Here is a 15,951-nt window from a genome sequence, read left to right as displayed (position 1 = left end):
TGCTGTCTCCATGAGGAGACATGAACATGCTCTATTCATAGCAGAACAGAGAACAGATTAGGAGCTGATGCATCAAATCTTGCTTATTTTATCATCTCTTGGAAGGAGTTTTATTTTAACCTTTCTTTTATCTTCTCCTCTTGTAAAGAGTTTTTTGTTATCCACATTGAATTTTCCTGCCAAAGTGACTAACCCATGCTCACAGCCCCTAAATAAATCAGCAGCAGTTGGTGATAATATTGGTTTAGGAAGAATACATGCTTGGCATGTATTACATTAGTTAGACAGATTGGAACCAGATTAAGGACGAGAGGGCAGTAAGGTGATTTTGAGTTGTAGTTATTGACCTTCGGTGCACCTTGTGTAAATGGGCCAAATGCTGGTTTCTAAAATAACAAAAACCTAAGAAAGACCAGAATATTGATTTGAGATGATTTTACCTGCACAGAGAATGGCGATTAGGAGTCAATGGTAGTACCTTCAGAGGAAACATTTCTTGGGTTTTAAGTGAAGAACATTGCCCTGCCAAGTTTGAAATGTGTTTGTTTTTTTTTTTTTTTTCATGGTTTTAGTATTTTTTTTCTGATGCTCTATTTATTTTTAAATTTTCTAAATGCCCTTGGGACTTCATTCTGGTGGCAAGATATTCCACTAGTGCATCATTAATGAATATTATTTAATAGCCTTACCTTTCAAAGAACACAGATGCTTCTTAATTAGATGAGTATTAAAAAAGTATAAAGTCTTAAAATCTGCTGATCATTAAAAGATAAGTGTTGCTTTCTTGAGACAGAAGAAAGCTCTCAATTATCAATACTAATGTGTCGAGTGTTAGTCGTTCAGTTGTGTCCAGCTCTTTGTCACTCCATGGTCTGTAGCCCACCAGGCTCCTCTGTCCATAGGATTTCCCAGGCAAGAATACCAGCGTGGTTTGACGTTCTCTTCTCCAGGGGATCCACATGACCCAGGGTTTGAACCTGGGTTTCCTGCATTGCAGGTAAATTCTTTATTGTCTGAGCCACCAGGGAAGCCCCCTAATGTGTCAGAGAAGCAGTTAGTTATGAGAATTAAGTCATCCAAAATATTTAAGGTGACTTTCAATGTTTGGGCACTATTAATAGTCCAATATTTATGTCTGATGTAAAGAAAAATAAAGAGCTGAAGCAGGAAAAGTGATCTGCCTCCTCCCCACCCTCTACTTTTATTAATCTTTGGAAGCTCTGCTGGAACTAAACAATGGCTTCTGACTGACTCCACTTCAACCCACAAGTTTTATTCTCATATTTCAAATCTTGGTTCAACCTACTAGGCAAGATTTTGCAGGGTTCAAGTGCCAGCCAAGGATCCATGCTGTGCAACAAGAAAATTCTTTACACAGGTGGTATTAGAGAACCTATACCTTCTTCCCTTCCATGTCCACCTCCAGAATGATTTGCGTAGCAAACCAAAATCAAGACCTGTGTAAAACTCTCAACAGCTCAATTGCAGTTGCAAGATGGCAGCTCTCTTCATAGCCTTACTCTCTGTGCTGGAAACCTGAAAAGCAGTGATGACATAGACCACAGGATAGGCAATTAAGTTATGAAACTGTGTTTTTGGATAGAAGATCACACAACTGTGTTTGTCAGTTTTTGACTTATAGATCAACTTTTTTAAAATGTCTTTTAAAATAGCCGTTTAAATGTCTCTTCTGCAAGAATAAAATGAAACAACTTTAGAGGTCACACCCAATCCTCCTCTGATGTAATTTTGTGATTATTGATATTTACTATCTATTTAAGATAATTTTGACCTAAAAAAAGTTGCATAGTGGTACATGGATCTTTTTGTATGCCAGCTTTTCCTGCTGTGAACATCTTACATGATAACAGTGATCATATAGTTATCTAAGCCAGGAATATAGTATTTATACAATAATATTAGGAGTCTTCAGACTTTACTCAAGTTGCACCAGTTGTTCCATGAATTCCTTTTTTGTTTTGTTTTTCTGGTTTAAAATACAGTCCTGAATTCCACATAGCATTTTGTTTTCATGCATCCTTCCTTTCCCTCCATCTGAGAGTTTCTCAGTCTCTCTCTGGTGGCCCTAACAGTTGTTAAGATCATCATTTACTTTTGCACTATGTTTCCCAGTTTGAGTTTGTCTGAGTTTTTTTCTCATGAGTAGATTAAGGTTATACTTTTTTTTTTTTTTAAGCAGGAATAGGTTATACCTTTTTTTAAGCAGGATTAGCATAAAATCAGGAGTTACATGATATCAGCATGTCTTATTATAGATTCATCTTGATCCCTTTGCTAAGGTGGTATCTGACAGGTTTCTCCACTGTGAAGTAGCTATTTTTTCTCATAATAATAAGTATTTTTGTGGAAAGTTTGCATGCTAAGTTGCTTCCGTCATGTCCAACTATGTGCTACCCTATGAACTGCAGCCTGCCAGGCTCTTATGGTCATTGGATTCTCAAGGCAAAAATACTGCAGTGGGTTGTCATGCCCAGGGGATCTTCCTGTCTACTCCAGGGGATCTTCCTGATCAAGCCTGTGTCTCTTAAGTCTACCTGTACTGGCAGATAGGTTCTTCACCACTTTTTGAGGCTATACAAATATCCTGTTTCTAGTTATTCTTTGCCAATGGAATTTAGCAGCCATCAGTGGTTCTTATCAGCAAAAATTATGTATGTGATATTTGTCAAGTGGTGATTTTCTATCATTCTGACTGTATTTATTGATTTGAATACTGCTGGCAGGAAAATTGTCTCTTCTTCCCCATTAATTTAATTATTCAATTATTTATATCAGTATGGACTCAGGGATAGTTATTTTAGCCAATAAGAATCCATTACTATCATTATGTTGTTGCTCAAATGTTCCAAATTTGGCCTTTGGGAACTCCTTCAAGTTGGCTCCATATATTAACATTTTCCTAAAAAGAAAAAAGTATGGACACAATTCTATTTATTTAATGTTATGTAACAAACTCACAAAGAGTCGGACACGACTGAGTGACTGAACTGAAACTGAAACAAACCCCAAACTTAGTGGCTTAAAACAGCATTTTATTATTATTTCTTGTGCTTCTGAGGATGGACTGAGTTTGGTGGTTTTCACTTGGGACCCCTCAAACAGTTGGACTCAAACAGTTGCCAAGACTGCTGAAGGCCTCTGTCCTTACATGTCTGAAGCCTGACCAAGAATTTAGAAAAAGTGGGGCTCATCAGGTACTTCTTTTTCCATGTCTTTCCTTCACATGGCTAGTTAGGCTTCCTCATATTATGGCAGTCTCAAAATAGCTGGACATCTTAGATGATAGGTAGCTTTTGCTAGAGTGCATGTCCCAAGGGCTTCAAGTGAAAGCTACAGACTCTGGAGAGCCCAGCCTCAGAAGTTCCACATTATTGCTGTTGCCACTTCTGCTGTGTTCTGTTGATGAGAAGTTACAGGCCAGTGAGTTCATGTTTGGGAATTTAGGGGCTTGGCCTTCTACTCTCAGAGGGGGAATAGCCTACACAAAATGGAGAGAAGAAAATGATGGCATCTTGGAGATGGATCACTACATGTGCCCAGTTTTGATTTAAATTAGTTTAATTTTAATATCATTTAAATTTATATAAAGCTAAGAAATATTTTCTATGTTTGCAGGGCTTTTGATTGTAAACTAATGCAAGTTAAATGTAAGAAAAATTAGAAGTCCCATGTATTTTTAATTAACAATATTAATTTAGCATGACAGTTGATGTTGTTTCACTGAAACCAAAATTCTCCTTAGGATGCTGTCCTGAGTGCTGTGGATAAGGAGGTTATGAATCTGACATACCATAACCTCATTGTTTAATTAATTACAAAGCCTCTAGGTATACTGTGCATCACGAAATCATTTACTAATGGAAGGAAGTAGATGGGGTAGAGGACAGAAAGCTAGTAGAGCTTGTGTCTTTACTAGTGAATTATTCTTCAGAACTTTTATTAAGGTCCCTGAGCATCAGGAAGTTATATTTTCTATGATTCTGTAACTGATTACTTATATGTATAACTGATTACTTATATGTAGTTACAGATAACATATATAATATTAATAAATATAGGTCTCCACTCTCAAGGAACTTATAATCTATTTCTCTCCAACAAGGAAGTACCAGCCTGAACCTTCTCTTAAAAACTGACACAGGATAAACTTTTTTTCCTGGAAAAAAAAATAGCTTTTGAAGACAAACTACAGACTGACCTCTGGTCCTTGTCTTCTGTGAACAGTGTCATCAATCGGAGTCCTGAGCCATTAGCAACGCAGTCCTTCTGCTCAGACAAATAAGACAACTGTTTCTGTCAGATGGCGGGCGTCCAGTGCATCCAGAAATCACTGGAGCAGGTGTGACTGTGGTAGATACAGAAATAACTGGAAAGAGCAAATGAGCACAAGCTCCGTAATGCTCTGCTGAGTGCTGGGAGAGAAGGAGAAATAGAAACAGCCAGAGCAAGTCTTTCTTGCCATACTTGGGAATATAGGATGGGATGAAGCAGAGGAAAGCATTGGACTGTGACGAGAAGGATTAGGAACTGGGGTTATTCAGGTGAATGCCTTTGTCTCTAAATTGATTTATAAAAAGGAAAAAGGACCCTTCACTTGGGGGTTGAGGTTTGGGGGAAATTTATAAGGCAGTTATTGTTAATAAATTGGTGTCTCAATGAGAATAATACAGGAAAGTGCTTTTAACCAAGTGGTTATTGTGATGCGACCCTAGGAGTGGGGCCACCATGGGGAGGAAGCAACAAGTTATGTTTTCTAGATACAGACTTCTCTGAAAAATGGCAAGATGTGCTTCAGAAAGAAGAAAAAAACAGGAAAATAATGGGATAGTTTCTATATCAGATAGACCTGAAATTTCATCCCAGTTTCTCTAATACCAACCAGGTGTTATTTGGCAGGTCAAGGAATCTTCTAATACCCTAATTTTCTTTTCTCTAGAGTGATGATGATTTAGTAATTACATCGTAGGATTATTTTGAAATGAAAAATGTTTAGCTTCTCTATCCCTAGATACCAAATGCCACGTAGTTGTTGTGACAACCACGATGCTTCTCATTTTTAAATCCTACCTTGAGCAGGACTGTTCTGCCAGCTGAGAACTTCTGAACTAGACTAGATATGTATTTGTTTTAGAAGAAGGGATATGTTTTCAGATGTTAGGCTGACTACATGCTGTAGAGCACAACTTCCTCACTTAACCCTTAGAAATGGTAGAAAAGTGAATTTAATGCATAACTTTCAGTTCAGTTCAGTTGCTCAGTTGTGCCCAACTCTTTGCAACCCCATGAATTGCAGCTCGCCAGGCCTTCCTGTCCATCACCAACTCCTGGAGTTTACCCAAACTCATGTCCATCGAGTCGGTGATGCCATCCAGCCATCTCATCCTCTGTCATCCCCTTCTCCTCCTGCCCCCAATCTGTCCCAGCATCAGAGTCTTTTCCAATGAGTCAACTCTTTGCATGAGCTGGCCAAAGTATTGGAGTTTCTGTTTCAGCGTCAGTCCTTCCAACGAACACCCAGGACTGATTTCTTTTAGGATAGACTGGTTGGATTCTTTTGCAATATATTGATTCCTTGGTGGACCAGAAATTGCTAAAATGGAAGATTAGAAAGGTGATGGAAAACAGTGGTCTCAAATACCTATGTTCAGCTCTAAGGTGTCTGATACACAGTGGGTCTGCTTTACTCCTTGAGTTCTGAATCAGTGGAGAACAAAGACAGTGGGCTAAGACTTGGAATGACATATTTGGCTTCTTGAAACTGATACTGGAGAACGTGCCTTATATGATATCTCAGGACAAGCGAGTTTGTGTATAGGAGCATGAAACAGACCTCCCAGCCAGCCAAGGCAACACCAGACTGGAGCAGACCTTCCCACATGAAGAGATGTGGTTGCTGCCCTTGTAAGATCCATAGTGTAGCAGAACAGAGAAGATATCATGATTTCTGAAGGCAGGCACTTTGGAGTGAGGGAAAAAAGAAGTCTCTGAGTTTGGTTTGCCCACGTTATTTTATTTTATTTTTTTTATTTTCCCCCAATTTTAAATTTATTCAAAATTTTATAGAATATACTTGCACATTTAAATAACTTAAAAAAAAAAAAAATCTCCTTATTCCTTTTGTCCCCAACAACCCAGTTTCCTTCTTTGTAATCAAAACTGCAAACAGAAAGAAATGTCTGGTACTATTTTCTTATTTGGGGCTGTGCATTAAGAAGGATTATATCAGCATAAACCTAGGGTCCTGTAGCAATTTTTGAAGGGCTGGAAAGATCAGGTTCCACTGAGAGGCCTCTATTTCCTGTTAGCATATAAACAGCTTGGTGGTACAGGAGGGACCATGATAACCCATGCTTGAAGGTCCTACAGAAGATGGAGATGCAAGGTCCCATCACAGGAGGGTCAGGTCAGGACACTCCTTGTGTGTAGCAGTTCTAGGCCCCTTGGGGTTTGCTTCTGAACTGTACATCTTATTCTGTGTCATGAACACATGAGTTGTGCAGAGATGGGAGAAGCCACCTAATCATCACGTTCTCCAGGAGGGTGTTCAGTTCTGCAGAATTTGGCCATTGCTTTGCCAGGTTATTTCCACTACAGTTACCTCATTCACTGTAATGATATTTTGTTTTCAAAGAAAGTGAAAGTGAAAGTGACTCAGTCGTTTCCGACTCTTTGCGACCCCATGGGTTGTACAGTTCCTGGAATTCCCCCGGCCAGAATACTGGAGTGGGTAGCCTTTCCTTTCTCCAGGGGATCTTCCCAACCCAGGGATCGAACCCAGGTCTCCTCTAATGCAGGAGGATTCTTTACCAGCTGAGCCACCAGGGAAAGCACTTTGTTTTCAAAGTGGTGCGTCTTTCTGTGAGTATGTGTGAGAGACACACCACAGCATGTCAGCATACCTCAATCTATGTCCTCCCCTCTAGGGGAGGGATATTTAAAGGCAAGAGATAGACCAGAAGTGTTATAGCTAGCAAAGCTTCCTTCATGTAGAGGAAAGATCCTGAGTTGGGAAGAATCATTTTCCTCTAATGATAACATAAGAATTAACACACCTGGAAAGAGTGAATATAAAGAGTGTGAGAGTGGTCCAAGGGCAAATGAAAGAATATGTAGTTATTAACAGAACCAGAATGGGTTGACCCTTGCCTATCTCTCTACTCGAGCCTGGGTTAAACAGCAGTGGTGGAGAGACAAGTTACAAGATGGAGCCTTGTATATGGTAGCTTATATGGGAAAGACAAGCTGGTGATACCCAAGTGGAATAAGCAGTGTGCTGTGCAGAGACTGACCCCAGGGTCTTTGACTACATATTCAGCCTCCTACTCCCTCCTTCTTAAAAGAGATGTGAGTACAAACCACCAAAGTCATTTCTTGCCTTCCCTAACCTCCACCCTCAGACAGACTGTATGTATTGATACATCCAATAGTCATGCAGAAAATTTCAACTACAAACTAATCCAAATAGCTATTAGTCATTGAACATTTAAGGAAAGACAGCATCACCAAAGCAAGGAAGAAAACTGAATGAATGGAGGAATCACCTACAAAAAGGGTTAATGGAGGAAGCACACATAGAATAAAGTAAATAGTGATTTTGGTTTTCTATCTCAGCATTCTGGCTACACCAGGAGAATGCAACAGTGCCTCAGAGAGCTAAGGGAAACAACTTGCCACCTCGAATTTTATGCCGAACTCCTGGACATAAAATTCTATTCCTGTGTAAAGAGAAAATAAGGCTTTTTAAAAATTAGACATGCAAAAATATGCAGTGCTTTCTAGACACAGATCTCTCTAAGGAAATGCAAACATGTACCTCAAAAAGAAGAAAAATAATTTTAGGAAAATAATGCGATATAAGAATCAAAGCTTCTTAAGTACTTAAGGGTTATGATCAATTGAACTGGGGTCTCCTGTATCGCAGGTGGATTCTTTACCAACTAAGCTACTAGGGAAGCCCTCGATTAAAATTAGAGATAAACATTTAAAGGGCAAGAGGAGAGAGAGAGAACATGAATGAATGAATGATTGAATATAGAGTCCAAGCAGTAGTGACTGTGAACAAGAAGATCAGTTAAACAAAGACAGCAAGGAAACATAGGAGTTCATCAGGCCTAGATAACCTACATTAGAACAGAAGGAAGGAGGGGTCATGAAGAGATCATGGACTTGATAGTTTGTCAAACTAGGAACGAAATCTTGGATATAAGCAATTTAGCTGATTAAAAATAAATAAACGATGAAAAGAAAAAAGTAAGCAGTAACAGAAATCTAATAAAATATTTATTTTTTAATTTAGTAAATGCTTATACCACCCAAGCCCTCCTTGATGAAGTGTCCTAGGTTGCTTAGTGTGGAGAGGAGATGGGGTGGAGAACCTGCCCCTTTGTTTCTATGTAGACTGAGGTGCTGTCAGCTGCTTCTTGGCCTTGTGTACATTCCCTTACCTGCTCTGTGTTTGTTTCAAGGGCTTCTTATTTTATTGTAGTAAAAACACACATAACAGATAATTTGCCATCTCAACCGCTTTTAAGTGCACAGTGTAGCAGTGTTAACTACATGTACATTGTTGTACGGCAATCTCTAGAACTCTTTTTTTTTTCCTGCCAGTCCGATACACTTGTTGTTTTCACTTGCTCAGTTGTGTCCGACTCCTCATGACCTCATGGACTGCAGCAATCCAGGCTTCCCTGTCAGATTCATGCCCATTGAGTTGGTGATGCCATCCAACCATCTCATCTTGTTTCCCCCTTCTCCTGCCCTTAATTTTTCCCAGCATCAGGGTCTTTTCCAATAAGTCTGCACTTTGCACCAGATGGCCAAACCATTGGAGCTTCAGCTTCAACATCAGTCCTTCCAATGAATATTCAGGGCTGATTTCCTTTAGGATTGACTAGTTTGATCTCCTTTCTCTCCAAGGGACTCTCAAAAGTCTTTCTTCAACACCACAATTTGGAAACATCAATTCTTCAGTGCTCAGCCTTCTTTATAGTCCAACTCTCATATCCATACATGACTACTGGAAAAACCATAGCTTTGACTAGATGGACCTTTGTTGGCAAAGTGATGTCTCTGCTTTTAATATGCTGTCTGCTGCTGCTGCTGCTAAGTCGCTTCAGTCATGTCCGACTCTGTGCGACCCCACAGATGGCAGCCCACCAGGCTGCCCCATCCCTGGGATTCTCTAGGCAAGAACACTGGAGTGGATTGCCATTTCCTTCTCCAAGGTTTGTCCTATAGCTTCTCTTCTGAGGACCAAGTGTCTTTTAATTTCATGGCTGCTAAACATTATACACAAGGAAAAACTAATCCCCTCATCCCCTCCCTTCAGCCCCTGGCAACCACCATTCAAATTTCTGTTCCTATGTTTGACTACTTTAAAAACTTCCTCGAAGTGGAATCATGTAGTGATTATCCATTTGTGATCGATTTATTTCACTTAACATAATGTCCCCAGAGTTCATTCATGTTGTAACATGTAACATGATTTCCTTCTTTTTTAAGGCTGAGTAATATTGTATATACACCACATAATAAACGACATTTTCTTTATTCACCCGGCAGTGAACATTTTGGTTGTTTCTACATTGTGGTTGTTTTGAGTGATTTTACAGTGAACAAATATGCAAAAATCTTTTCAAGATCCTATTTTCAATTCTTTTGGATATATATATTCAGATATGAGATTGTTGGACTGTATGGTAATTCTATTTTTAGCTTTCTAAGGAGTTGCTCTCCTGTTTTCTTTAGTGGTTGCACCATTTTATATCCCTACCAATGGTATACAAGGGTGCCAGTTTTGCTACAACCTCACCAAGCTTGTATTCACTTTGGTTTTTGTTTTGTTTTTCTGATAGTGACCATCCTAGTGGGTGTGAGGAGAATTTCATGGTGGTTTTGATGAGCATTTCCCTGATCACTAGTAATGTTGGACAGCTTTTGATATGCTTGTTGGCCATTTATGTATCTTCTTTAGAGAAGTGTCTATCCACATTTTTTGCCCATTTTGAATCAGTTGATTTGTTCTTTTTGTTGTTGAGTTGTAGGGTGTGGCATGTAGACAAGTGGCATTGCTCAGGGAATCTAGCCTGGCATTTCACAGCAGCTACACTTAAATTGGACCATTCATCATTTTGTTTGTGTTAATTCAGCAATGTGGAAAAGTCTATGTGGAGGCATTTGATCCATCTTAAATGCTTTCATGTGAAGAACAATACTGTGATAGAATCAAATGCAAAATTTCACAGCTATCCAATTGCTGTAGACCCTCAACAAAAGATATGATTAAAATGTCACCAATAGACCAGATAGATTCAGGGAATACAAGGTGGTGTCAAAAGACAAGCCTGATTTACTAACTAGAAAGCAGTTGTTTGCCACTGAATGCATAGTGACAATATTCATAACTGCATGGCCAGATGTTTAAACTCATGCTTTTTTCTTGGTGTTTTCTCTAGTTTTTGATTTCCTGAATGCTGTTAATCATATGCCCTCGATAGGCTGTGTTCAATCCATTTCATTAGCCTTTTATCATTTTAAACAGTTACAGATTATGTCTCCATGGATTTTGCTAGAAATGCCCTTACGTTGCATCAGCCTATGCTTTATGAGATAAACAAATGAGTAATTCAGCTTTGCAGTGTGTGCATGTGGCACATAAGGGCCACTCATAATTTTTGCATTGTCTGCCAATGCACATTAAATCAAAGTGTCTCTCTGAAACAGTGGTCATATTTCATGAACTAGATAGAATAGTTCATTATCCTATCTCTAAGAATGCTTCTTCTTTTTTTTTTTTTTTTTAACCTTTCAAGTATTACTTAGGGAGTGGTGGACCAAACAAGTTTTAACTTAATTAAGGTCAAAGTCAAGGCACTGGAATCTAAATGCTGGGTTTTTTCATTCTTATTGTCTTCAACATTTAGATAAAATAGAAAACCAGTACAACTTTGATGTATGTAGCAGGGAACCCAAAGCTGCTGCTCTGTGACAACCTGGAGAAATAGGATAGAGAGGGAGGTAGGAGGGGGCTTCAGTATGGAGGGGACACATGTATCAGTTCAGTTCAGTTCAGTCGCTCAGTCGTGTCTGACTCTTTGTGACCCCATGAACCGCAGTATGCCAGGCCTCCCTGTCCATCACCAACTCCTGGAGTCCACTCAAACCCATGTCCATCGAGTCAGTGATGACATCCAGCCATCTCATCCTTGGTCATCCCCTTCTCCTCCTGCCCTCAATCTTTCCCAGCATCAGGGTCTTTTCAAATTAGTCAGCTCTTCTCATCAGGTGGCCAAAGTATTGGAGTTTCAGTTCAGCATCAGTCCTTCCGATGAACACCCAGGGCTGATCTCCTTTAGAATGGACTGGATGGATCTCCTTGCAGTCCAAGAGACTCTCAAGAGACTTCTCTAACACCACAGTTCAAAAGCACCAATTCTTCAGCGCTCAGCTTTATAGTTTAACTCTCACATCCATACATGACCACTGGAGAAGCCACAGCCTTGACCAGACAGACCTTTGTTGGCAAAGTAATGTCTCTGCTTTTTAATATGCTGTCTAGGTTGGTCATAACTTTCCTTCCAAAGAGTAAGCATTGTTTAATTTCATGGCTGCAGTCACCATCTGCAGTGATTTTGGAGCCCAGAAAAATAAAGTCAGCCACTGTTTCCACTGTTTCCCCATCTATTTGCTGTGAAGTGATGGGACCAGATGCCATGATCTTAGTTTTCTGAAGTCGTTTCTGATTCTTTGCAACCCCATGGACCACAGCATGCCAAGCCTCCCCGTCCACCACCAACTCCTGGAGTTTAACCAAACTCATGTCCAATGAGTCGGTTATGCCGTCCAACCATCTTTTCCTCCATCATCCGCTTCTCTTGCCATCAGTTTTTCCCAGCATCAGGGTCTTTTCCAATGAGTCAGCTCTTCTTATCAGGTGGCCAAAGTATTGGAGTTTAAGCTTCAACATCAGTCCTTCCAATGAACACTCAGGACTGACCTCCTTTATGATGGACTTGTTGGATCTCCTTGCAGTCCAAAGGACCCTCAAGAGTCTTCTCCAACACCACAGTTCAAAAGCATCAATTCTTTGGCACTCAGCTTTCTTTATCGTCCAACTCTCATATCCATACATGACTACTGGGAAAACCATAGCTTTGACTAGATGTAACTTTGTTGGCAAAGTAATATCTCTGCTTTTTAATATGCTGTCTAGGTTGGTCATAACTTTCCTTCCAAGGAGTAAGCATCTTTTAATTTCATGGCTGCACTCACCATCTGCAGTGATTTTGGAGCCTGAAAAAAGAAAGCGTGTCACTGTTTCCACTGTTTCCCCATCTATTTGCCATGAAGTCATGGGACCAGAAGCCATGATCTTCGTTTTCTGAATGTTGAGCCTTAAGCCAATGTTTTCACTCTCCTCTTTCACTTTCATCAAGAGGCTCTTTAGTTCTTCACTTTCTGCCATAAGAGTGGTGTCACCTGCATATCTGAGTTTATTGATATTTCTCTCAGCAATCTTGATTCCAGCTTGTGCTTCATCCAGCCCAGTGTTTCTTATGATGTACTCTTCATATAAATTAAATAAGCAGGGTGACAATATACAGCCTTGATGTACTCCTTTTCCTTTTTGGAACAAGTCTGTTGTTCCGTGTCCAATTCTAACTGTTGCTTCCTGACCTGCATATAGGTTTCTCAAGAGGCAGGTCAGGTGGTCTGGTATTCCCATCTCTTTCAGAATTTTCCACAGTTTTTTGTGATCCACACAGTCAAAGGCTTTGGCATAGTCAATAAAGCAGAAATAGATGTTTTTCTGGAACTCTTGCTTTTTCGATGATTCAACGGATGTTGGCAATTTGATCTCTGGTTTCTCTGCCTTTTCTAAAACCAGCTTGAACATCTGGAAGTTCACGGTTCACATATTGCTGAAGCCTGGCTTGGAGAATTTTGAGCATTAATATACTAGCATGTGTGATGAGTACAATTGTGTGTTAGTTTAAGCATTCTTTGGTATTGCCTTTCTTTGAGATTGGAATGAAAACTGACCTTTTCCAGTCCTGTGGCCACTGGTGAGTTTTCCAAGTTTGCTAGCATATTGCTTGCAGCACTTTCACAGCATCATCATCTTTTAGGATTTGAAATAGCTCAACTGGAATTCCATCACCTCCACTAGCTTTGCTCATACTGATGCTTCCTAAGGCCCACTTGACTTCACATTCCAGGATGTCTGGCTCTATGTGAGTGATAACACCATCATAATTATCTGGATCTTGAAGATCTTTTTGTACAGTTCTTCTGTGTATTCTTGCCATCTCTTCTTAATATATTCTGCTTCTGTTAGGTCCATATCACTTCTGTCCTTTATTGTGCCCATCTTTGCATGAAATGTTCCCTTGGTATCTCCAGTTTCCTTGAAGAGATCTCTAGTCTTTACCATTCTATTGTTTTCCTTTATTTCTTTGCACTGATCACTGAGAAAGGGTTTCTTTTCTCTCCTTGCTATTCTTGGAACTCTGCATTCAAATGGGTATATCTTTCCTTTTCTCCTTTGCTTTTCACTTCTCTTCTTTTCACAGCTGTTTGTAAGGCCTCCTCAGACAGCCATTTTGCTTCTTTTGCATTTTATTTTCTTGGGGATGGTCTTGATCCCTGTCTCCTATACAATGTCATGAACCTCCATCCATAGTTCATCAGGCACTCTATTAGATCTAGTCCCTTAAATCTATTTGTCACTTCTGGTGTATGATCATAAGGGATTTGATTTAGGTCATACCTGAATGGTCTAGTGGGTTTCCCCACTTTCTTCAATTTAAGTTTGAATTTGACAATAAGAAGTTCATGATCTGAGCCACAGTCAGCTCCCAGTCTTGTTTTTGCTGACTGTATAGAGCTTCTCCATCTTTGACTGCAAAGAATATAATCAGTTTGATTTCAGTGTTGACCATCTAGTGACATCCATGTGTAAAGTCTTCTCTTATGTTGTTGGAATAGGGTGTTTACCAATGCATTCTCTTGGCAAAACTCTATTAGCCTTTTCCCTGCTTCATTCTGTACTGCAAGGCCAAAGTTTCCTGTTACTCCAGGTGTTTCTTGACTTCCTATTTTTGCATTCCTTTCCCCTATAATGAAAAGGACATTGTTTTTGGTTTTTAGTTCTAAAAGGTCTTATAGTTCTTCATACAACCATCCAACTTCAGCATTACTGGTTGGGGCATAGATTTGGATTACTGTGATATTGAATGGTTTGCCTTGGAAACGAACAGAGATCATTCTGCCATTTTTGAGACTGCATCCAAGTACTGCATTTCAGACTCTTTTGTTGACTGTGATGACTACTCCATTTCTTCTAAGGAATTCCTGCCCACAGTAGTATATATAATTGTCATCCGAGTAAATTCACCCATTCCAGTTCATTTTAGTTTGCTGATTCCTATGGCCAATTCATATTGATGTATGGCAAAAACCATCACAATATTATAAAGCAATTATCTTCCAATTTAAATAAATTAATTAAAAAAAAACAAATTTGTGCATGTTGGTAGAACATCTCTGGGTACAGAATATTGTTCTTTACTTTTCATGAGGTTTTAAGAAGTGAAAATAATCTGGAAGTCCTGAAAAATCAATAACAGTATACAATAACAGGTTTTTTTGCCATGTAAAATTGTAATTTTCTGAATGTGAATTTGTGTGCCCGTGTGTATTTGCCTAACTATTTCCTCAGTCTGTGATACATTTAGGTAAGATTGGTGATTTATTTTGTCCTGTGGCAAAGCTCTTTATTTGACTCTGATCAAAATGAAAAATGTTTTCAGAGGCATCCATTGAAGTCTATTGCTTTAGGAAATCATGTAGAAATAATCACGGGGATCTTCAAATCAAACTAGCTTATTTTTCCTATGGAGACATCATTTTGTGATTTTTCTCACAGTGTTTTTTTACCCATTTGTCACTCTTTATGGAACAAAATGACCATGAAAAGGAATATTATTAATTTGTGGTGCTGATTGCATTCCTTTTCAGTTGATTAAAGCCAGCCGGGACACAGTACCCCAATGCTGTTTGTAAGAATCATGCCTGGCATGTGCAGAGTTCATGAAAATCCTTGGCAATTTGTTAAATAATGTGCCAGGTGATGGCTATAGATTTGTAATATTTTAGAAAGGTCTATCTTTAATTCATGAATCTCTCAATTGCCTTAAAAACTTATGCCAGGAGGGCAAAGCTGTGTGACCCACTTACTGGAAACTGTGCTTCCAGTTACAGTTTCAAAGTAGGCTATTGCCATTGCCTGCTATGTTCAACATTTTATTGAGACCATTTTTCTTTGACTCTTGAATACCCAGGTAGTTACTTGTGATAGTTATTTCAAGTTTCTATTCTCTCATTTTTAAAATGAGTCCATGCTTTTTTAAAATCTTGCTCAATGATAAGCCAACAAGAACTGTAATATGCTGAAGGTATAAAAAGAACTACTTTTTAAAAAGTGTCTTCTCTTGCCTGCCAACTCTGAATCATAAGGTGTGCCCATTCTTAATCATTATTTGCTAAATTATATTTCTCATACTTTTACTATGGCACACACAGTTAGAGACTATAAATAGTGATTTGCCATCAAATATTACTAAAAATGTCTCTTAAATATTAATTTTTTATTATAAATTATTTACAAAAGGAAGTACTATTTGATAGCCTGCTATGTTCCAAGGTACCAGGGATAGAGTGGAGAACAGAAAACAATGCAGATATTTTAATTTAATGATGCAATTATGTACTGAACCAATATATTTTTAGCAATTCTTATCCTTAGAAGTGTTATAAATGAAAAGTTCAGAGTGAAATGAGTGAGTGTAATGATGTGGAGACAGGATAAAAGGAATTTGATTGATCAAGAACAGGAGACAAGATAGTTCCAACAAAGGAAATAGTATGTGT

At 38.9% G+C, this 15,951-nt stretch overlaps 1 protein-coding gene across 1 annotated transcript in view; it reads left to right on the top strand.

Moving 5' to 3' along the window:
• Positions 1-15,951, top strand: part of THSD7B (thrombospondin type 1 domain containing 7B) — a 911,067-nt gene that overhangs the window by 533,278 nt on the left and 361,838 nt on the right. The window lies entirely within an intron of this gene.

This window comes from Bos taurus, chromosome 2 (assembly GCF_002263795.3).
Source record: "Bos taurus isolate L1 Dominette 01449 registration number 42190680 breed Hereford chromosome 2, ARS-UCD2.0, whole genome shotgun sequence".
In the NCBI taxonomy this organism is placed as follows: Eukaryota; Metazoa; Chordata; class Mammalia; order Artiodactyla; family Bovidae; genus Bos; species Bos taurus.
The sequence above is the reverse complement of the archived record's forward strand: the minus strand, read 5'-3'. Positions and strand labels throughout refer to the sequence as shown.